This window comes from Gopherus flavomarginatus, chromosome 2 (genome assembly GCF_025201925.1).
Source record: "Gopherus flavomarginatus isolate rGopFla2 chromosome 2, rGopFla2.mat.asm, whole genome shotgun sequence".
NCBI lineage: Eukaryota > Metazoa > Chordata > Testudines > Testudinidae > Gopherus > Gopherus flavomarginatus.
The window spans coordinates 60,953,504-60,976,754 of record NC_066618.1 but is presented as its reverse complement, the minus strand read 5'-3'; the positions used below and the strand labels follow the sequence as shown (position 1 = coordinate 60,976,754).

At 44.1% G+C, this 23,251-nt stretch overlaps 1 pseudogene; it reads right to left on the bottom strand.

Moving 5' to 3' along the window:
- Positions 1–23,251, bottom strand: part of LOC127043656 (phosphatidylcholine translocator ABCB4-like) — a 48,996-nt pseudogene that overhangs the window by 5,939 nt on the left and 19,806 nt on the right.

The following is a 23,251-nucleotide window of genomic DNA, read 5'->3' as shown; positions in this document are numbered from 1 at the left end:
AACTGAGTAAATACATTTTACCCTGTCAAAATCTTTTCAAATCATTCATGTGTTTAACATTTTAGTCTGCAAATGAATGTAATATGACTAAATCTTGAGTTGTTTTAAATTAAGAAACTATATATTCATTGCTTTTAAAAAACAGAATTGTTTGAGAGCAAATCCTACCTGTATGGACCATTCAGACTTGCATTATATCTCTCACAGAATGCATCATCACTAGTTAATGAAGCCACAGTTCTTATATTTTCAACCGCTTCTGCTGAAATTGGGAGACAAGATGGATATGAAGTATTCTTTTATATTTGAGTCTACTCCTACCACTATGTAGTTAGCACATCTGTAGCACTTTTCATCTTTCACTCTCTAAGTGTTTTTCTTTTAAAAAAAGGAGATTAAGTATTATTCTCAGGGAAACTGAGGCACAACTTTTAAATTATTTGCCTATGGTCACACAGTGGTCTTTCCACTAAGCCAACATGGTTGCTATGTGATTCCTAAGTACTGCTCTCCCCACCTGTAAATTTTGTTGTACAGCAGCATTAGCTGGCACTATAGAAGCCATTAAAAGGTACGAAGTTCCTCTTTGCTCTGAGTACCCATATCCCAGGCAGCAGCTCACTGGAGGGCTGCATGCTACCTTGGTTATGCTGCCTGAACAGCACATTGAGCTGGGTTAGCCCCACACTCCTACTACCCACCCCTAGTGGGGACTCCTGCTCCTGCTTCTGCCAGGCTTCCCCAGCCATGTGCCAGGCCCACCCAGTCCACCCTCCTCTAAACCAGGCCCTTCCCCCACACACTTTGGCCAGCACTGCCACAGGGGCGACATGTATCTTAACTTTTCATTTTCTGGATTTCAGATGTTTAAATTTGCATGATCTTTAGCTCCCCCCGCCCCGTTCCTGGCTACATTGGGCGTGGCAAGGTGAGAGGCTCAGACACTCCAAGAAGAGCAGGGTCCCTAGATCCCAGCTTACATGGAGGAGCAGGGCTCCCCAAGATCCAAGCAACACACTCAGAAGGGGAGCATTCAGGGCTGACAGCCCACTCCCAAATCCTCAACTTCCTCTGCCATGCCTCTCATTCCCCATCCTCTCCCCTCACATTCCCCCAATCCCTACCCTCCATACTCAAATGACCCCATCTTTGGCTCACTCACCCTTCCCTACACTTTCATGACACATAGCAAATTTCAAGACAATCTGTGTAAACACATAGATTTGAGCATACTTAGTAGTCATCCTTTAAACAGGAAGGGCTTCCTCACCTTAGCTAGAGTAGAGCTGGTGCTCAGTTATAATGCTGTATACAATTAGAAGGCCAATAGGGTAGAGGAGCTCCACACATCCATCAGCATCATAATAGTCTCAGAGAGCTGTGAAGTGGCCCATTCATCTCAATGAGATGTTCTCAGCTGAAAGTGAACACCCAGCCTGAATTCAGCCAGAATCTAGCTCTGAGGAGGCTGACTAGACAGCAAGTATGAAAAATCAGGTTGGGGGTGGGGAGTAATAGGCACGTATATAAGACAAAGCCCCGAATATCGGGACAGTCCCTATAAAATTGAGACCTGGTCACCTAGCTCTGAGACATATGAACTGCTTCATTCATGCAAGTGGGTTTTCCCCTTCCCAGGACTGTAGAGTTTCTGACATGCCCATTCTCAGCTCCTCACCCCTCTCTCAGCAGTGTGTTCTTGGGGCATGCTCTGAGCATGCCTGTTCTAAGCTTCCCACACAGAGGACCCGGACTTCCCTGATCCAAGCTCACATGGGGAGAGGTAGAGAGAGGGGGACAAACTCCTTTAGAAGGACAAGGCATCCCAGATTCCAGTTCATGTGAGGAGGTAGGGAGAGTGGCTTAGATGTCCCCAGAAAGCAATGCCTACTGCAGACCCTGGCTTACATGAGAGGGGACATGGAAGGTAGATAGATCCCCATGGCTGGGCAAGGCAGCTTCAGAGCCTGGCAAACAGAGGGGTCAGGTGTGAGCTCAGATACCCCCAGAGAGGCAAGCACCCCCAAAAAAATTCCACCTCAACTGCAGGGAGTGGGGAGAGGGGTTAAGACTCCCCTAGAGAGCTAGGGGGTCCCCTAGATTCAAGCACACACACAAAAGGGACAGAAAGGGAGAATGTGGAGCTGCGCCTATTCCCCACAGACCCTCTGCAACAAACCCCCATGTCTGCTTCACAGTATCCATTCCCCAAACCCAACTCCTCTACCACCCATCCCCATTTATCTCCCTCCCCATAATCTCCCCTCTTCTCTGTGCAGCCCCAAACCCCTCTTACCCTATTCCCCTAACTCCTCCATCCCATAAAATGCCTCTCTTGCCAGCAGCATTTGCACACCTTTTTTTTAAACAAAAATACTTTGATGACATTACACTCCCTCCAAAATAGAAGCCTGATAGTAACAGATTTTAGCAACATGCCAGTCAAGCTTTCCCATGTTTTCAGCAAAGGGGGCCTGTGAACTGTCACTAGCTGGGGGAGTTCAGGAACAAACACTAACTGTGCATCTCTTCAATCTATCCAGCCACTTTGACCATATTCTACCTGCAAATCCTTTCGGGTTCGCTTTACATACGTGCTCAGTGTAACTTGTGGAGTGCATGACCTTTACTGAAGGGCCTAAGTGGATGGCCAAACTCTCTTGCTAATAATGTTCTAAATCTTGCTTCCCCCAAGTGGCTAGTGGATGCCATGCATTCTCTGGGGGTAACCTTCAAGTGAGTGAGACCCTTGTGCCAGGATCAGACCCATGGTCTGATCTCTAGATGTGGGCAAAAAAAAACATTACTAGAACGAACCTTTAGAAAAGCTGATTATTTGGTGGGAAATGGCATCTCATGAACCCCTTCGTCAAATAACCCCAAATTTGGATCACTACACGTATCTTGCACTCCCATAAGGTTCATCAATTTATAGTGGTGCACCTCAGGAGATGGCAGGGCAGGGTTAATGACCCATACTTGACATCTGTTGAGCCAGACATTCTGGAGATATAAGCCCTAAAACAACCATTTTTTAAAAAAAAGTTTCTAGGTGGTGGGTGTTGTTAAAAAAATAACAAAAACAAAAACTTAGAGCTAGAACTGTAGAGTTAGAGTTCATAGGTAGATACTAAGGACTGGAAGATAATCACAAATCACTGGATGGCTGTGAACTCACCCTTCAAATAACACTGCTAAAGATAAGTTAATTACACACACACACATCCAAGTCAAAAGGAATTTTGAACTGAGTGGCTGGAGATTGCTACAATGTGAGAGTCATAGGAGGTGATTTCATTTTGGGAGAAATGCAATCAAAGCATTTGGGTGGAAAATTGGATGTGTAAACTTTCTGGGAACGAGGGTTGCCAAACCTTCAGGATTGTCCTGGAGTCTCCAGGAATTAAAGTATCAGAGGAGTAGCTATGTTAGTCTGTATCCACAAATCCACCAGACTCCTTGTTGTTTTTCAGGAATTAAAGATTAATCTTTAAAGATTGTGTCATATGATGAAACCTCCAGGAATAGGTTCAACCAAAATTGGCAACCCTGCTGGGAAGGGGGATTGGGGTAAATAGGAATAGGTGGTAGGGGAGGTAAGAAGTTCAGGTGATGGAGGCACATGACTCCCCAGCTCTGCCAGTGCACCCCAGCCCTGCAGCGCAACCCCCTGTGCCCTCTCTGTCAATAAACAAGCCATCCTGCACCTCAACCTCCCTGCACCCCAACCCCCAGCTTGGTTTTGGCATCCTAACCCTCTGCATCCCACAGCTGTCTTTGCACCTCAACCCCTCATGCACCCCAACTTTCCTGCAGACCCAGCCCTTCCAGTGTACCCCAACCTTCCTATACCCCAGTTCTACCAATGCACCTGACCCGTTGCACGTCCCAGCTCTGTCAATGCACCCCAACACTACAGGAAAGCTCCTAGATGCACATTCATGGGGAAATTGGAGGGTTCGTGGCTGACAAGAAACCATTACAAGCTTTGACATCGCACTGTTCTTGGAGATGGGATACATCTATCGGAAAGGGGTCAGAAGATTTTTCTCTCAAATATAAAATTGTCAGTGTTTTGGAACACAAACTCTATCTGGGATTCCTCCCACCAGCCTGCTACAATGTCCACCCTCCAGCCATTCTGAAACACGACCAGGAACACTATGCCACTGGAACACAGCTGTCCTTCACCCCAGGCACTGCATGTGAGTCAGATCAGAGAAGGGAGGAAGTGACAGCAATAGAAAAATTTTCACAGGGAGTGAAAACTTCAGGGAGACGTGTTCCCTGCCTGCAATAGGGAGGCCTCTGTATGGTAGTGGGGATGGGGGAATGCAGTGAATGGGTCAGAGGCATGGCGGGGGAGGTGTGCTGAAGCAGGGCTGGTGAGGCACAGCTGATGAATGTGTGTGTCAGGGGGTGCAGCTTGCTCAGTGTGCTAATTGTGGAACACTATATGTACAACTGACCATATGGCCACTACCTTCTAATACCACCAGAGCTTTTCCTGTTAAAAAAAAAAAACAACTTGGAAATTCCATGGCAAAGAATGCCGTTAAATGCAGAGTTAAGGTTGCTTGCGGGTATGTTGTACCCCTGCAGAATGCTGTGTGGAATAAAACTCAAAACTACTGAAAACCAGGAAGTGCACAAGTCAGGTTGTGCATCCAAGTTTACCTCTGCCCTCTTTCCACAATGCCCAGTTAACAAACATACCTTTGCTCTGCCAACCCCGCAGCTACTGACATGCACAAGGTCTTCACCTTGTTTTACAGCCCATTCTCTCTCACCCACGGGATTCCAGCTAACAATATTACAGGACAAGAAAGAAAAAAAAAAGGCTGCCCACCCCATGTTCTATCTGTCCCATAGAGCTGGCAGTAGCCCATGGGAATTATTTGCATATACTCCAGTTGCAATCAGGATGCTAGGTGTACCTACATGAAATGGGACTGCTTGGTAAGTGTGTTGGTGATGTGAGGATGCGTGGATCATTCTGAGGTATGTAAGAGAGTAGAGCAGAGCTTAGGAAACTAGGTCAGATTACAAAGGATGAATATAGGCAAACAACACAGGAATGCAGGGGCAAGATTAGAAAGGCAAAGGCACAAAATGAGCTCAAACTAGCTATGGGAATAAAGGGAAACAAGAAGACTTTTTATCAATACCTTAGAAACAAGAGGAAGACCAAGGACAGGGTAGGCCCACTGCTCAGTAAGGAGGGAGAAACAGTAAAAGGAAACTTGGAAATGGCAGAGATGCTTAATGACTTCTTTGTTTCCGTCTTCACTGACAAGTCTGAAGGAATGCCTAACATAGTGAATGCTTATGGGAAGTGAGTAGGTTTAGAAGATAACATAAAAAAAGAACAAGTTAAAAATCACTTAGAAAAGTTAGATGCCTGCAAGTCACCAGGGCCTGATGAAATGCATCCTAAAATACTCAAGGAGCTAATAGAGGAGGTATCTGAGCCTCTAGCTATTACCTTTGGAAAATCATGGGAGACGGGAGATTCCAGAAGACTGGAAAAGGGCAAATATAGTGCCCATCCATAAAAAGGGAAATAAAAACAACTCAGGAAACTACAGACCAGTTAGTTTAACTTCTGTGCCAGGGAAGACAATGGAGCAAGTAATTAAGGAAATCATCTGCAAACACTTGGAAGGTGGTAGGGTGATAGGGAATAGCCAGCATGGATTTGTAAAGAACAAATCATGTCAAACCAATCTGATAGCTTTCTTTGATAGGATAACGAGTCTTGTGGATAAGGGAGAAGCAGTGGATGTGGTATACCTAGACTTTAATAAGGCATTTGATATGGTCTCGCATGATATTCTTATCGATAAACTAGGCAAATACAATTTAGATGGGGCTACTATAAGGTGGGTGCATAACTAGCTGGATAACCACACTTAGCCCTCGTCCAGACTAACCCGCGGCATCGGCGGGTTAAAATCGATTGCTCGGGGATCGATATATCGCGTCTAGTCTGGACGCGGTGTATCGATCCCCGAGCGCGCTTACATCGATTCCGGAACTCCATCAATCCGAACGGAGTTCCGGAATCGACGCGGAGAGCCGCGGACATCGATGCCGCCCCGTCCAGACTGGTGAGTACCTCGATTTTAGAAATTCGACTTCAGCTACGTTATTCTCGTAGCTGAAGTTGCGTATCTAAAATCGATTTTAATTCCTAGTCTGGACGTGGCCTCAGAGAGTAGTTATTGGTGGTTCCCAATCCTGCTGGAAAGGTATAACGAGTGGGGTTCCGCAGGGGTCTGTTTTGAGACCGGCTCTATTCAATATCTTCATCAACGACTTAGATGTTGGAATAGAAAGTACACTTATTAAGTTTGCAGATGATACCAAACTGAGAGGGACTGTAACAGCTTTGGAGGACAGGGTTATAATTCAAAATGATCTGGACAAATTGGAGAAATGGTCTGAGGTGAACCGGATGAAGTTTAATAAAAACAAATGTAAAGTGCTCCACTTAGGAAGGAACAATCAGTTTCACACATATAGAATGGGAAGACACTGTCTAGGAAGGAGTACGGCAGAAAGGGATCTAGAGGTTATAGTGGACCACAAGCTAAATATGAGTCAACAGTGTGATGCTGTTGCAAAAAAAGCAAATGTGATTCTGGGATGCATTAACGTGTGTGTTGTGAGCAAGACACGAGAAGTCATTCTTCCCTTTTACTCTGTGCTGGTTAGGCTCCAACTGAAGTATTGTGTCCAGTTCTGGGCACCGCATTTCAAGAAAAATGTGGAGAAATTGGAGAGGGTCCAGTGAAGAGCAACAAGAATAATTAAAGGTCTTGAGAACATGACCTATGAAGGAAGGCTGAAAGAATTGGGTTTGTTTAGTTTGGAAAAGAGAAGACTAAGAGGGGACATGATAGCAGTTTTCAGGTATCTAAAAGGGTATCATCAGGAGGAGGGAGAAAACTTGTTCACCTTAGCCTCTAATGATAGAACAAGAAGCAATGGGCTTAAACTGCAGGAAAGGAGATATAGGTTGGACATTAGGAAAAAGTTCCTAACTGTCAGGGTGGTTAAACACTGGAATAAATTGCCAACAGAGGTTGTGGAATCTCCATCTCTGGAGATATTTAAGAGTAGGTTAGGCAAACGTCTATCAGGGATGGTCTAGACAGTATTTGGTCCTGCCATGAGGGCAGGAGACTGGACTCGATGACCTCTTGAGGTCTCTTCCAGTCCTAGAGTCTATGAATCTATGAATCTATGTACCTCCAGGATCCTGTGTGCATCAGTACAGTGCAGAATTACGTACCTTTTATCATTAGCAGGGCATGGAGTATTTTCAGTAGTGAGCTGCTATATGAGCAATCTAAGCATTTATTATCTATGCACACTCCAGGCAAAGTGTGTGTGCTCAGTGGCAGATGAAGCTGTACTGAAGAGCAGAGGAAGTCGTTAGGTGTGTTAGCGAGATCTGTGGATGACTTGGAGATGTGTGACAGAGCTGTGACTGAGATATGAGGAGATCTATGTGTGTGTGTGTGGAAAGGCAGGAGGTGCATGTGTGCAGAATGAAGTATGTCTCAGTTCTATGTGGAATTGTGTAGGTTATGTCAGTAACAGGGCATGGGGCTTTAATTACAAAGGATATTGCCAGCTGTGAGATGGAGTTTGAAAGTATTCTAATGCTTTCAGGATGGCTAAGGGAAAGTGTAGGTTGAGATGGTATCCTGTATGTAACAATAGCCCTACCCTTAAGCTGGGAGGTGCGAGTCCCAGCTTGCATAGATGTACCCACTGGGCATAGCTAGGGTGGCATGAGCAGTGGCTTGAGCTAGCCGCATGAGTACAAACCCACCGAGACCCCCTGGGAACATACTACATGTAAGGTTCTCCCAAGCCACCATCCTGGCTACACTGCTTTTCTTAGTGCACTAGCTCAAGCAGAGCTAGCATGGGTACGTCTATGAGACCTGGGAATCACCTCCCAGCCGAGACGTACCATCAGGGAATGGGAGCTATAAAAGGCTGTAAAGTGGTTCTCACATTGTAGTCTGATATTCTTTCTGGGGAGTCGGTAAGTGTACACCACAATCTGGAACCTTCTGAATTTTTATAGTGACAAGGGCCACTGAGGCCATGGCTACACTGGCGCTTTACAGCGCTGCAACTTTCGCACTCAGGGGTGTGAAAAAACACCCCCCTGAGCGCTGCAAGATACAGCGCTGTAAAGCCTCAGTGTAATCAGTGCTGCAGCGCTGGGAGCACGGCTCCCAGCACTGCAAGCTACACCCGTAGAGGATGTGGAGTACATGCAGCGCTGGGAGAGCTCTCTCCTAGCGCTGGCGCTGCGATCACACTCGAAACTTCAAAGCGCTGCCGCCGCAGCACTGCCGCCACAGCGCTTTGAAGTGCAAGTGTAGCCATACCCTTAGAGTACGTGCACAGTGAGGAAGAGCTGAAAGACCCTAGAGGGAAGCTAGCATGGTCAATCTTCCCCTACCCATTTTTGTCCTTTCATATTGTTAGATGGAATCCTGTGGTGACATTGAATGGACTGGAGAAGAAAGTGAAGAGCTTGAACATTTCAGCAACTGTGGGGTTGGCAGAGTAAAGGTATGTGTGTTAACAGGGAGCACAGGGGAATTACTGAAAGCACTGGGGAATTCCTGATGTTCAGAACTCTGAGTTTTGCTCAACTCAAGGTTCACCAAGAGGACGACCTGCCACCAAGCAACCTTAGCTTTGTGTTAACATAATTTTTTTGACATTGAATTTCAAGGCAATATGAGTAACTGTGTGGATTTTAAAGCAAAAAAAAAGTCATCTTCAACCTTAACTAGAATGGAGCTAGCATCCCACTATAATAGAATGTCTCTCTTTATCACTGCTTTATTTAATATATTTTCAGAGTAATTTCTGTAGACAATCATCACTGACAATGTTGTCCTTAAAACGATATAACATTATACCCATTTAGTTTATATTGGAGATCTTACTCTGCCGGCCTCTTCCAAAGCTTTTTGATCTTTTGACGCATGACCAGCCACAGAGCTCAGTAGAACAGCACTTGCAGCAATAATGAAAGGAATGCAGGCCAGGATAAGCAAGGTTAACCGCCAGTCATATACAAAAGCAATAATGATGGCTGTCAGAAGGGTAGCGACAGTCTTAGTGAACAGGACAAATTGGCTTCCAGTAGCCTATTAAAAGCAAAAGAGTCCAAAGTTAGAGTTAATTCTTGACACACAAAATAGAGATCAAATGTATGAAATCATTGTTCACTCAGGATCAAATATTCAGAGGGAGAACAATCATAAAAATGTTGTGCATTTAAAATGGACAATTATATATGCAAAACTCCATATGGACAACTACATATGCAAATACCCTAGCTGTGGGTGAGGTTCAGGAAGCCTGATGAAAATGTAGCCACATGGGCTCAATTCAAAAAAAAAATATCAGGTTCCTCCTGTGCCACAAAAAGGCACAGAAATCATGAAGAGCCAACAGCCTCTAATTTTGGACATTTCAGTTATTGGGTGCCCAGCTTAAGGCATCTAGGGCTTGATTTTCATAGGTGCTGTATATCAGTGGAAGATAATGGAAGCTGCAGGTTCCTTTAATTAGGCACTTTGTTTTCAGCAGTGTTAGCAGCAGGAAATGAGCTTTCACACCAAAGAGCTCTTCTGCACATCCACGTCATCAAGAAATGTAAAAGTGATGATTGGCACATGGGATCCGTGTAAACTGTGACATTACTCATGGCTCAGCTGAGCAAATAGTGGATTTTGCAGCTGGGGGCCAAACTGGAAATTCGAGGGGGAAAATTGATTCGATTAGATCTGAAATCATTTTTGGGGGGGCTGTGGGAGTCAAATAAAAAAAATAATTTCAAAGTGACCACAACATTCTGGTTGACTAAAAACTCCCCCCACTCCTCCCCACACAATTTTTTGTATTGATTGGCCATTTTGCAGTATTTTTCTACTCTTTTTTTATTTGGTCAAATTTGAAAATGAAATGCCATTTCAAAACAAAAGTAGAAATGGCATATTTTAAATGGTCAAAATGAAACATTTAGACTTAAAATAAATCTTCCTCCCTATTTCTTTTGACTATTAGTCAAATTTTACCAGATTTAGGGTCCCTAAAATCCATATTTCAGCAAAAATATCATTCACTGAAAACATGTTGGCCAGCTCTACTCATGCCTGCAGATGAAATGGAAAGTTTTGTGGAAACAATCCATCTTTCAAATATCGCACTGTGGACAAACCAAAAAACCTTGGGTGGGAAGTATGGTTCCTTCTTTGCTAGCCAGAGACTTTTGTGTTCAATAAAATTATAAAATTATAAAACCAAAGCAATGCCAAGATGAATTATTGCCATATACTCTGGGGTTTACACATAAAGATCACTTTAAGACTTCAGTTAGCACAACATACGGCTGCCCACTTACTTAGCAGTAGCAGTGTTGGTTCCAGGCTATAGGAGAGAGAAGGTGGGTGAGGTAATATCTTTTACTGGACCAATTTCTCTTGGTGAAGAAGACCTAAAGAAGAGCTCTGTGTGAGCTCGAAAGCTTCTCTTTCTCACCAACAGAAGTTGGTCCAATATAAGATATTACCTCACCCACCTTGTTTCTCACTCACTGATATTTCTTTGTTCTCCAGAACAGGGATTCTCACCCTTTTTGTTTCTGAGGCCCCCCATATATGCTGTAAAAACTTCATGGCCCATCTGTGCCACAACAATTGGTTTTCTGCATATAAAAGCCAGGGCCAGCATTATGGGGTAGCAAGCAGGGCAATTGCCTGAGGCCCCATGTCACAGGGCCCCCCACGAAGCTACATTGTTCAGGATTTGGCTTCATTCCCATGTGGTGGGGCTCAGGGCCCTGGGCATCAGCTCCATGAGATGGGGCTTTGGCTTTCTGCCCTTGGCCTCAGCGAGTCTAATGTTGGCCCTGCTTGGCGGACCCCCTGAAACCTGCTCGCTGCCAGTTGAGAACCACTGCTCTGGAGAATGCAATGTTCTGATGTTCATTTTGATCTATTAAGCTTTTTTATAGTTTGGATCCCATGCACCTGTTTTACCTTATCCTCAAGAATTAAGTTGCAGTTTTTAAAGATGCAAGTAATTGTACGTTCAGTCAAATCTTTGATTGATTCCCACTCTGTGCTGGCCAGCAAAGAGGAGATGGGAGGGAGTATGAAATCTAGTGAACCTGAGGATCTAGTGTACTTGTGGCACCTTAGAGATTAACAAATTTATCTGAGCATAAGCTTTCGTGCGCTAAAGCCCACTTCATCAGATGCACAGACTGGAACATACAGTAAGAAGATATTTATATATACAGAGAACATGAAAAGGTGGAAGTACCCATACCAACTGTAAGAGGCCAATCAACTGAGATGAGCTATCACAGTGGTTCTGAAACTTTTGTCCTGGTGACCCCTTTCACATAGCAAGTCTCTGAGTGCGATCCCCATTATAAATTAAGAACACCTTTTTATATATTTAACACCATTATAAATGCTGGAGGCAAAAAGGGGTTTGGGGTAGAGGCTTACAAGTCACAACTCCCCATGTAATACCCTCGTGACCCCCTGAGGGGTCCTGACTCCCAGTTTGAGAAACTCTGAACTATCATCAGCGGAGAAAAAAAGACTTACAGTTGGTATGGTTACTTCCACCTTTTCATGTTCTCTGTATGTATAAATATCTTCTTCCTGTATGTTCCAGTCTATGCATCCAATGAAGTGGGCTGTAGCCCATGAAAGCTTATGCTCAAATAAATCTGTTAGTCTCTAAGGTGCCACAAGTACTCCTGTTCTTTTTGTGGATACAGACTAACACGGCTGCTACTCTGAAACCAGATGATCTAGTGAGTCTAGTGAATCCAGGAACTAAGGATTTTTTTTTTAGACAAGAGAAGTAGAAATTAAATTTTATTTTAAACTATTGAATAAATCAGGAAACACTACTCTTTGCTCATGAGTGAATTTATTTTAAATAGTATGGCTGATTTCTTTCTTCAGAATTTTTTGGATGGAGTTGTGTGGTGGGGAGGAAAGGGGAGATTGGCCAATTCTGCAGAATTTGCCACTTACGTGCAGGATTTTCAGTGGCTCCTATCATACACCACTACCTGAAGTCACGCAGTCCCCTGTGCTTCTGCCATCACTGACACTTTGTATTCATGACAACTCACTTCATCCCATAAAGCCCACATAAACAGGCTTCCTGTGTATGAAATGCAGTGGACAGAGCTGGGAAGAAGAAATATACCCACATCAACATGAGGTCAGGGCATTGACTGTAATGCAATTATCCCACAACTACAGCTCCTCAAGCAACCAAAGTGGGACTTTAGGGCCATTTGATACACTGAAGACTTTGCTCCGTCAGGCAGTTTAAGTGGTGCAGAAGTGCTTACACTGGCCCTTGGACATGGCTTACTTTTAAAGTTACTAAGTTGTTTACTTAGTCGCTTACAGCAAGGAAATGGAAGGTGTAAGAACTGCTGAAGCTTTGGTAATCGTCATAATATGGGACTAGTGAAACTGTTTCCAAGACTATTTAAATGTGTCAGAGAGCCTCTAGAGTAAATTTACCAACTCTTTTTCCAAAATAACTTCATCTTGCCAACACTGCAATTCATATTTGTAAGCAAAATGTAAAAACAAAAACAAACATACCCTTTGACTTGTGAAGCATCTGTAGCTAGTCTGGTTAACAAAACCTCTATGGCATTTTTAGGATCGTCATACCACCCAATCTCCTGCAAGGGAATAGATGGTTCAGTTATTTTTGCTTTTACAAATGCAATCTTCTTATTGTAATTCAGACTGGTCAGGGTCATTAGTACAATGTATGGACATTTAAAGCTGACTAGCATGGGGGGGGGGGGGAAGAGAGAGAGCCAAAATAAGCACTAAGATACTCACTCTTCTTTTGTGATGAATAACATTTGCCAGATAAATGGAAAACAATCTTAAAATAAACTATTCTTACCCTCAGAACATTTGGTTTTTTTGGTAATTTTCCCTTTCCTCTCCTATCCCCTTAGAATGCTCCTGTGCATATGCAGAACCCTGTCTTACCAAGTGCTACCAATTGGTGTGCAGAGTGCCTAAGTGTTCATCCACAGAGAATCTTCAGCAAGGAACAAATGGAGGTGTGTCCTTTCCCAGAGATCCACCAGGAGGGAATATCCAAGGACAGTCATGTTGCAATAGTATTATTGTAAATCATTCCTGATCCAGCTGGTCATCTTGACTAGAGAAACCACTCTAGTGAGCAAAGATAATGCTTTGGGAACCTGCACCTGTTATGATATGGTCCGTTTGCTATGGAATTGGATGCAAACAGACCTAAACCTATTTATCTATACATTTATATCATGACAATCAGATAGCGTTTTATCTTCTGTTTTGTTAATCTTTGCAAATATACCAATGCACTCAGATACATGCATGTTTTATACACTTTTCAGTATGGTCAATATTGAAAGAGATGACATCAAAATTAGACAGCTCTCCTAGCAGCACTGAGTTAATTTGTACATGCTTTTGCTTTATTTTGTTTCACGTGTGTGCTCAGAGACTTGCTGCTTATGCATTGTTGAAATGTCACTAAAAGGATGGCTTCTCCCGAAGCCATGTTGGAGGGAGACTCTATACAGGCCGCAGGGAACTAGGAATTTTCATGGTGTTATATAACCATCAGCCCACAAAAGCCACCTGGCTCACATGGCAGGAGTGCTGCCATATTTGCTGTCTATTGCTCTGACCCAGAAACGAGGCCCGTACCTGCTGAAGCAATGCTTTGAATGACAAAGTTCACAATCTCTTGGTCAGAAGTTCCCCAGACTTTCCAAATATGAATCCCTGAAAAGGGAGAATGGGAAATACAACAGTTGAATTGTATGTGCTGGGCTGTACAGTCATATTTAGAACAACCTGCTGTAAATGTGATGATATTTCAACCATTCACCTGCATAGTTTACAGAACCTACACAGTGTTTTGGGAGATGGTTTCAGATGTTAGGTTAAAGCTGGTGAAAGGTGCCACACACATTCCTGAAAACTGAAGTTTAATCGTACTTCCCCACCCACATGCTTCCGCATCCAGCTGCAGAGGTCAGCAGTGGAGTCACCTTCCCTGCTTACTCATTCCTTAGCCTCACTACTCACTCTGCTATCTAACATGGTATTTTTTGTAACATACACACCAATGTAGTGGAACTGGGCTGTGCCCAGACACATTCTCCCTAGGACACAGAACGATCAGCAGAACCTTTCAGGCATTGCTGTCCTGGTCTGCTTTGTAACTAGCAATTGGGAAGGGTAAGGCTCTGTATTCCATACCAGCCATTTGAGCCATTCAGTGGCTTGGCTCTGGAACAGTTTCTAAGAAACATAGTGAATACAAAGTTGCATTATGTCTCCAACATACCTCTCAAAGAGATCTGAAAATCTGGACCATAATGTATGTGACCAGATACTCAGCTTTGACTTTTCAATGTAGTGAAGTTTACCTGGATGATGTGTGTTATTAAGCTGATCACTGCCAGGACAAGAAACATTAGAGAAAGTGATGTGGTGTTTTTGCTCCTATTTTCAGACTTTTCAAGAAACAGAGCCTAAGTAAGAAAAGCACAAAGTGACCACCAGTTACAAAAGCTCAGGAAACACTGTAGAAACTATTGAACTTCACCTTCTCTCAGCTCATCCGCAGCACCTGAACTTTGCCACCTCTCAGCTTTCTGCTGCTGGCCAGGAGGTCACTCCACCTCTCCCAGCTGACTTGCCTCTCATCAGCTGCTCCTTCTCCAACCCTTCACCAGACCTTTCCCTCATTTGCCTGTGAGCTGCAGTTTCACTAATCCCTGCCTCCAGGCTGCCACTTTACCGGCTCTTATCTGCCTTCCACTGAATGCTGTCACTCCGTCAGACCATCCACCACCCCTCCAACTGACTACAACATCCCTCTGCTCTTGCCTGAAGATAAAAGATTCCCTCAACATCTTGCTCCAACCATTCTCCCTGGCTGCTGCACCAACTCCCAGCAGCTTCCAACAATCATATACTGGAATCCAAAGGAAGACTCCATTTCTTTCCAGCAATGATTCACAAATGAAGGGGTTAATTATTCAGACAGTCCCATGGATGTCCCTGGTACTTACAAACACAAGGCTGGATAATAGGCAAGAAGCCTCAAGTGGGGAGAGGAGATTAAGAGCTTGAGCAAGTTCCTGCTGAAGTCAATGGAAAGACTCCTGTAGAGTTCAGTGACAGTGGGAGTAGAAGGAGGCTCTAAGGCATCACCAGAGAGGACTAGCTGGAGGGTCGGGCAGGATTTAAAGCTCTGCATTTGTGCCTGGTTCAAGTTAGTTTACCATACAGTTTTGATACTTACCCCAATGATTTTTCCCTATATAACAGAAAATGCAGGGTAGATGCCACCAGAGAAGGCAGCAGCAATCACGCCAAAGAATATATGTAGCCACTCAGGTTTGTTCAGAGCCAGAATTCTGGAATAAGGCACAGCAGGGAGATTTTCCCCCTACATAAGGGATAAAATTCAGCTGTTCAGTGAAAGTTGTGGAACATGAAAATTTCCTCAGGTTGGTGGTAAATCAGTAAATTGTCCTAGCAACTGTTCACAAATAACTCACCCCAGCCTGCAATGTACACCCTGAATGAGCAAACATATTGAAGATTTGCGACTCTGTCATTTAAGGTCTTAAAACTGAAATTGTAAGTCAAAAAAACAAATCTGCAGGCATAAATTTAACAAAAGGCTCACTGGCGGGTGGGTGGAATGGAGTCTATACAATTCAATGAAATGTCAAATAGGGTCAGTGACCATGGACTGCAACTTTAACACATGAATCATTAGAACGACCTAAAAGTCTCACTGTTCTGAGCACAAAAAGATCAGTCTAGTTCAGCCTCTGCTAAATGCTAGTGGGTTGGCAGTAATAGAATTGGGTCAACTTACGTCAGTTAGTCTGTTTTGTCTTTTACAAAATAGAGACCATGAATCATTACCAGATGCATGGAAAAGGCATATGAAACAGTGGTTTAGGCTTCATCTCCCTTCAAAAACGCATGGCAGCTCAATTCAGCTTCACTGAACTATTCAAAACGTCCATACATTTGTTGAGGAAGTTGTGGAAAATGAAATGAAAACATAGGAACAGGTACAAATTATTAGATGAGGTTTTGAGCCAGTTGCGATGGTCTCACCTGGTTATCTTTGGCTGTGTTTCAAATACTGGAAAAGCCTGCCCACGCTTCAACCATACAAGCCTACTGAACTTTGTGACATCAATAATTTCATGTCTTCCCATCTGATTTCTTCACTTTACTGCAAACAGTATGAATTCTGAAGCCATGTATCTTACCATCTATTTCCTCTGACAAGGCCCAAATGCAACAGTTATGAATAGATAAATGTATTCTGGACTTCTGGGCAATACATTGTAAGAATGAATCCAGCTGCTGCTTATTGTTTGCATCATGTTCTACCAGTAGACTGTACTATAATATAAAAAGAGCTCCTAGAACAGGGTTTCTTCACTGGTGGGTTGCGACCCAAAATTGGGTCATCTGAATGTGTTGAAGGATCACAGGGCTGGCTGGGCTTAGCTTCCCACTCTGGGCTTTGTGACCAGGTGCACATGGTCACAACTCCACTCTCACAAATTTGGCCCAGTTGGCCCCCTCATCGGCGGGGGGCAGGCCAAACCTGAGCAGTACTGCAACCTCTGAGGTTGCAACACCCGGAGTAGGGAGCCAAGCCCAGATAGCTCTGTGGGACAGGAGCTACGGTCTGTCTCAAGACTCATTTGTTTACACCTATGTTTTCCCTGAAGATTCCCAATTCAAGTATTCACCCAGGTCAATGCTGCATATGACAGGATTATAGAAAAAGGTGACATGGATTAAGACTTTTTTAAAAAAGAAAATAGAATAACCTTTGTTCTTATTCTCACAAGCTATCACTACACTTTAGGATTAAACTGAATTGTAACACTAACCTCTTTCTCCTTTGTTTTCTTCTTTTCAGGTGACTTTTTCTTAGAAGAGGTTTTTCTGCTTGTATGCCTTCTGGATCTCTCAGGAATGCTTCCCATCTCAGTGATTTCTGGCTCTTCAAAACTGCCAAGATCAGTCAGATTCTCCATCCTGAAATCATCTAGATCCTCTTCCTCATAGTTTTCATCTTCTGTCTCTTCATTGCTTTCTGACATCTCATTTTGAGTGTTTCCACCATGACCCTAGTGACAAGCAAGGAATAGTGATACACAGTCACAAGACAGTTTGCAGCAAGGGAAAGGAACATGTACTTGGTATGGAAACAAACAAAAACACCACCACTTTGGTTACATCATCACTTTCATATCGTAGTTTGTATAGGCCACGTTTTCTGCCAGTATAAGCTGGTGCAGTTGCAACTTACATCAGCAGAGAATTTGGCTCTGTATGTCCCCTCGCACTATCTATATAGTTCTGTGATGATGTCATCCACCTCTTTTGCTCAATTATGTTTTTGACTCATTACACTGGGTAAATGTGAAGCACTGCTACCGGTGAAAAACAACCACTTCCAACTCAGAAACAAGATTGACTGATCAACTTTCATTACTCTAGAAAACATGCAGAAACTGCAAAGCAAAAATGGCCCAGCTGTTTCAATGCAGAACCTGCATGTGTCAGCAATAGTATCAGTGAGATCATAGGCGCCGATACTGTGGGTGGTCTGTGGCTAAAGCAGCCATCAAAAAAAATAAGAGGTGTTCAGCAGTTGCAGGGCTGGATAATCTTTTGTGGGCCCCAGGACCTGGACTGTGGCCCATCCCCAATGGTCCACCCAATACTCCGCCCCAAGGCCCCTCCCCTGATTGGCTTCTTCCTCCCCAAGGCCCATCGCACTCGAACAAAAGGCCCCGCTGTTGCTCAGCCTCTTCCCTGAGGCTCGCCTGTGCTCTGCCCAGAGGGTGCCACCCCTGCTCAGCCTCCCTCCCCGACCCCCAAAGCCCTGCCCAAAGGTCACAAGGGAGGGGGAGGGGAACGGAGAGGTACGTCCAGCCCTAGCCTTAATGGGGGAAAAATCAGAGAGATTTACTTAAAAATATGGTGAAAAAAACCCCCCAGAAAATCCCTACCTAACGGTGTGGAAAATACAAGCCCTGCTGATCCTTCATAGCTGATCATTATCTCCATGCCTGCTGTCTGATTTAACCACCAAAGGACACTTCTGATTACAAAATCCATATTTATAACAATGACAGGGAAAAGTGGATTAATTTTATAGGCTGTGCATGTACCCACAGCCTATAGCTAAGGTTGCCTGACACTTCCAATTGTAAGACCTGTTGTCAGATGTTTATAACTTTGCCAAGATTTAATTATTTGGGCTGAAACTTTCATGCTGGTATCTGCCTCACCTTCTCTCCCCCCTCCCCAAATTTCAGCAGAAATGATACAATGATTTCTCAGAATGAGGTTAGAGAAAAATAATGTTGTTTTGGCCTTAATAAAAAATTATTATAAATGTTTAATTGAGAAGCTTTATTACCTAAATGCTTGAGAGCAGGGACTTGAAATTTGGAGGAGATGAGCATGGCTTACTGGTATTAGGGATGTGCCTTTCACCATTCCCATGAGCTATATTACCCAAAGAAACAGTCTGAGCTCGCTGCATTGTGTGACAGGAGTGCACATGCACCATCCCCACACAGTGACTAAGCATGTTCCTGCCCAGGATTGTGGGGGCTGAGCAGGACTTTGCCTGCAATTTCTCCTCCCTATAGTCAGGGGGAGTTGTGGTCCCCAGTGTGACAATCTACCTGGAGCGTCAGCTGATCCCACTGATGCAGCAGGATCGTTTGGGGAGGAGGAGAGGATGTAACACATGAAGTGTTTAAATTTTAAAGCTTTATTAATAAAATAAAATATAGCAGAGAGTGCTGGGAACACTCCTACGTCACTCAGGGGAAGAGAGAAAGCATTAGAGCCCCAAGCCCTAACCCACCTTCATACTCACACAAGCACTACCCAAAGCTGGCCAGGCCTGGGGGTAACGTAAGAAGAAGAGGGGAAGGGGTGGATGGGAGTTCTTGCCCTGGGCCCAGGTCGTCCTGGGGATCCGCTGTAATCTCCAAGTTGCCCCAGCTCTCAGGAGGGCCCTAGGCTTCTTTGGGGGTGGTTTCAGTCAGGGCCCTCTGTTCCTTGTGCTCTTTGTATCAGTTCAAAGAGCCTTGATATGGTTTCTTTCCCTTTCCCAAAGCATTCCAGCTTCAAGAATGACTGGCTGGCTCTCACTCTTGTTGTCTCATCTGTGTTTTCAGCCTCTGCAGCCCTGGGCTTTGTTTTTCTCTTTGCTGGTTTTGCTGTCCTGCAGGCAGAGCCGGCTCCAGGGTTTTTGCCACCCCAAGCAGCCAAAAAAAAAAAAAGGCCGCAATCGCGATCTGCGGCAATTCAGCAGGAGGTCCTTTGCTCCGAGCGGGAGTGAGGGACCCTCAGCCGAATTGCCACCGAATACCTGAAAGTGCCGCCCTGCTCCAGTTGCTGCCCCAAGCACTTCTTTGATAAGCTGGTGCCTAGAGCTGGCCCTGCCTGTAGGTGCAGGTCTGTGTAGTTGGTTTTTCACAGCCACTTGGGCAACTTTTAGGCCCCCGTCTTTCTCGGCTGTCAGCTAAGTCTCGGCTGCAAGCAGTATTGTTGGGTGGAGGACAGTGTTTTATCTTTGAATTGAGCTTGTTAATTGCAGTGTTGAGTTAACCTGTTCTCTGCTCTTTTCTTTTTCTTCTCCCCCTTTTCGGCTCTTCTGACCTAAAAAAACCCTTCCACTCTCCACTCACACACTTTTAATCATCCCCAAAATGCTTTGTGATGCTTGCAACAGCGTTAGCAATATACAGTGCTGATCTGCCTTCTCAGGGACCTCCCTAAGGGGAGGGGGCCATTGGGTTGTGGCACCAGAACAGGAAACAAGAGTAGGGAGAGCAGAATGAACAGTGATTATGGAAGGAATCAAAGTTCTGCAATAAAGAATGCTTTTGTCTGCAGCAAACCTGCCTTATTTGTTGCAGAAGTTGTAAGGTGTGTAGTGAATGAAGCAGGGGATTGCAGGAAAAGAAAGGATGGTCTCATTATAGTTATAGCAGCTGAATACTGCCCTAGAGAATTGGATTCTAGCCCTGTCTCTGCGCTGAGCATTCATGCCTGCAACTGAAGTCAATGGGAGATGTGCTTTTAACATATCTAGCGCTGTATAATGCAAAATTCTCCGAAATATTGAGTCCTGGGCATCGCAGATCATGCACCCAAAAGTAGTATGCACTTTCAACATTAACATCTCTGTGTCTCAGTTCCCCGTCTGTAATATGGGAGTAATATGACCACCTTACCTGTCAGGGGTATTGTGAAGATAAATTCATTAGCGTTTGTAAAAGCAACAAAGAATCCTGTGGCATCTTATAGACTAACAGACGTTTTGGAGCATGAGCTTTTGTGGGTGAATACCCACTTCGTCGGATGCATGTAGTGGAAATTTCCAGGGGCAGGTATATATATGCAAGCAAGAAGCAAGCTAGAGATAATGAGGTTAGTTCAATTAGGGAGGATGAGGCCCTGTTCTAGCAGTTGAGGTGTGAAAATCAAGGAAGGAGAAACTGGTTTTGTAGTTGGCAAGTCATTCACAGTCTTTGTTTAAACCTGAGCTAATAGTGTCAAATTTGCAGATGAACTGAAGCTCAGCAGTTTCTCTTTGAAGTCTGGTCCTGGAGTTTTTTTGCTGCAGTATGGCCACCTTAAGATCTGCTATTGTGTGGCCAGGGAGGTTGAAGTGTTCTCCTACAGGTTTTTGTATATTGCCATTCCTAATATATGATTTGTGTCCATTTATCCTTTTCCGTAGAGACTGTCCAGTATGGCCGATGTACATAGCAGAGGGGCATTGCTGGCATATGATGGCGTATATTACATTGGTGTTTATGAAGCACTCAGATACTAGAGTGATGAGAGGTATAGAAAAGTCCATGAGGAAGTTAATAATTTTGTTTTCAGAGCAGGTTTTGAATGGCATGGGGGCATAAATTGAATGCTGAGGATAAAAAGAATTATTGACTAGCACTGAATGTTGAATAGCACTATCCTGTGCACTGAATGAAGTAGGGGCCCTGTGGAAAAAATAGTATGTGATCATGTATCTGAAGACTGTCCCCTAATGCAGACACACAAGAGGACCAAATTAATGTTGACCAGGAAACTTTAATTCTGTCATTCCCTAAATTTTGAGGGCTTGACTTTGGAACCTTAATGTTCTTTTCATGTCATGTGTGTGTATGTGTAATTTAGTATAAATAATGATAGTATCTATGCAGAATATAAGGGCTCAGCACCCAAATACAACCCTCAATTACGATTGCACTACCGCTTATATTAGGGTTGACAACTCTGACTGAAGCGATTCCAAGAGATTCTTTTCCCCAACAGGACAATGTCATTTTCTTAAAATATCCTATTAAAATCTCCTGGATTGCTTTCCGTGATCACTGGGAGATCGATGCCGATTCTGGGAGACTCCAAGCCAATCCTGGAGGGCTGGCAACCCTAACTTATATCAGTGTGGTCAGATGGGTTTAAGTGAAGGCAAAATTTAGGCCCACAGACTTAACATTTATTGCAGATAAATGCTGTGAGCCATATAGCGTCCTTGAGCCACGCATAGAACTTACGTTATTCTGGGTTTACTATTACTGAGTACTAGTGGGAGGCCGGCTTTTTCATAGAGCTTATTTTTATGATACACCACTGGTTATATACAAATACACGTCAGAAACTTAAAGCAATGCTGCAGCCTAGTCCTGTAGGCCTCACTTAGACGAAGCTCCAGATTCTGTCGCCAACTCACTCTGTGCCCATGTAACCTGTCCGTGCCTCACTTTTCTCATTTGCAAAATGGAGAAAACAATCGCTAAATCCCAGCAGTGTTATGAAGATTATTAAAACATCTGTTTAATGATTAGAGAAGATACAGTGCTGCATAAGCACGGTGTATTTTTATTATTGCCCTGTAGAAATCCATACAATCCTGGCACCTTGCTTTGATAATGTAGGAGTTAAATTCCTGATGCCACATTCATGGTTTACCACCAGGCAAGCAACTGTGATGTGAGGCAGGATGTGGTGGAGGCCAGCATTAAAGCAGACGACTTCTGTCTACATGCAAATATCCTGGCAATCAGGAATGATGCTAACAGAAATAGAGCCTGTGATTGCTTTAGGGTTGCCACCTGTCTGGGTTTTATCCAGACAGTCTGGCTTTTGGTTTCTGTGTCCAGGTGCCATTTAGGGTTTCTAGGTGCCTAGTTTTTGGTGACCAGGCAACCCTATGGCACCTGAACAAAAAGCTCAGTTACTGCAGGGTGGGGAGAAGTGCCTGTCATTAACGCGCACCAGCCTCTGCTCAGTTGGGCTGCCTCCTACATCCAGCCAAGCTCCTTGAGACAATCCAGTGAGCAATGGGGGGGCGTGGGGAGAGGAGCGAGTGATGGAGGCGGGGCCTCAGGGGAAGAGGGGGAGGGGCCTCAGGGGTGGCCACCTTAGATTGCTTAATGGAGTTTTGATTAAATATTACAGAGTCATATCATGACACCAAAATTTGAAGATGCATCACTATTGATTTCAGTGCCCTCCTTGAAACCCGTGGAGAGCTGTGCTTAAAAATGGATGGCATGCTATAGCCTTTAATGTCAAGCTTGCCATATGGTTGTTGTGCTTCGTAATATTGATTGATAACTCTAGCAATAGGATTCCTACCTTATCAAGAACTGCTTGCACTATCGATTCAGAGCAGATGTGGCTTCATCCAGCAGCAGAATCCTGGGATTCCTTGCCATGACACAGGCAATAGCAATTCGCTGTTTCTGCCCTCCGCTCAGCTGAGCTCCCCTTTCCCCCACCATGGTGTTAAATTTCTGAGAAAGGAGTATCGAGATTGCAGAAGCGGTCAGTTGAAATCCTTTTACACTCCCAACTCCATCTTATTGTTACTATCACAAACAGAAATTCCCTCTTTTAAAAGTTTTATGATGGATGCTTCAATAAACACTTTAAGAATAATTACTTCTAAAAGAACTGTCTTAGCCAATTACATTCAGTGTTTTTCCCCCTTGAGGCAGAGGACAGTTTAAAATTCCTAATGATCAGTTTACAGTTTTGTCTCTGTCTCAGTTGGCCAGGAA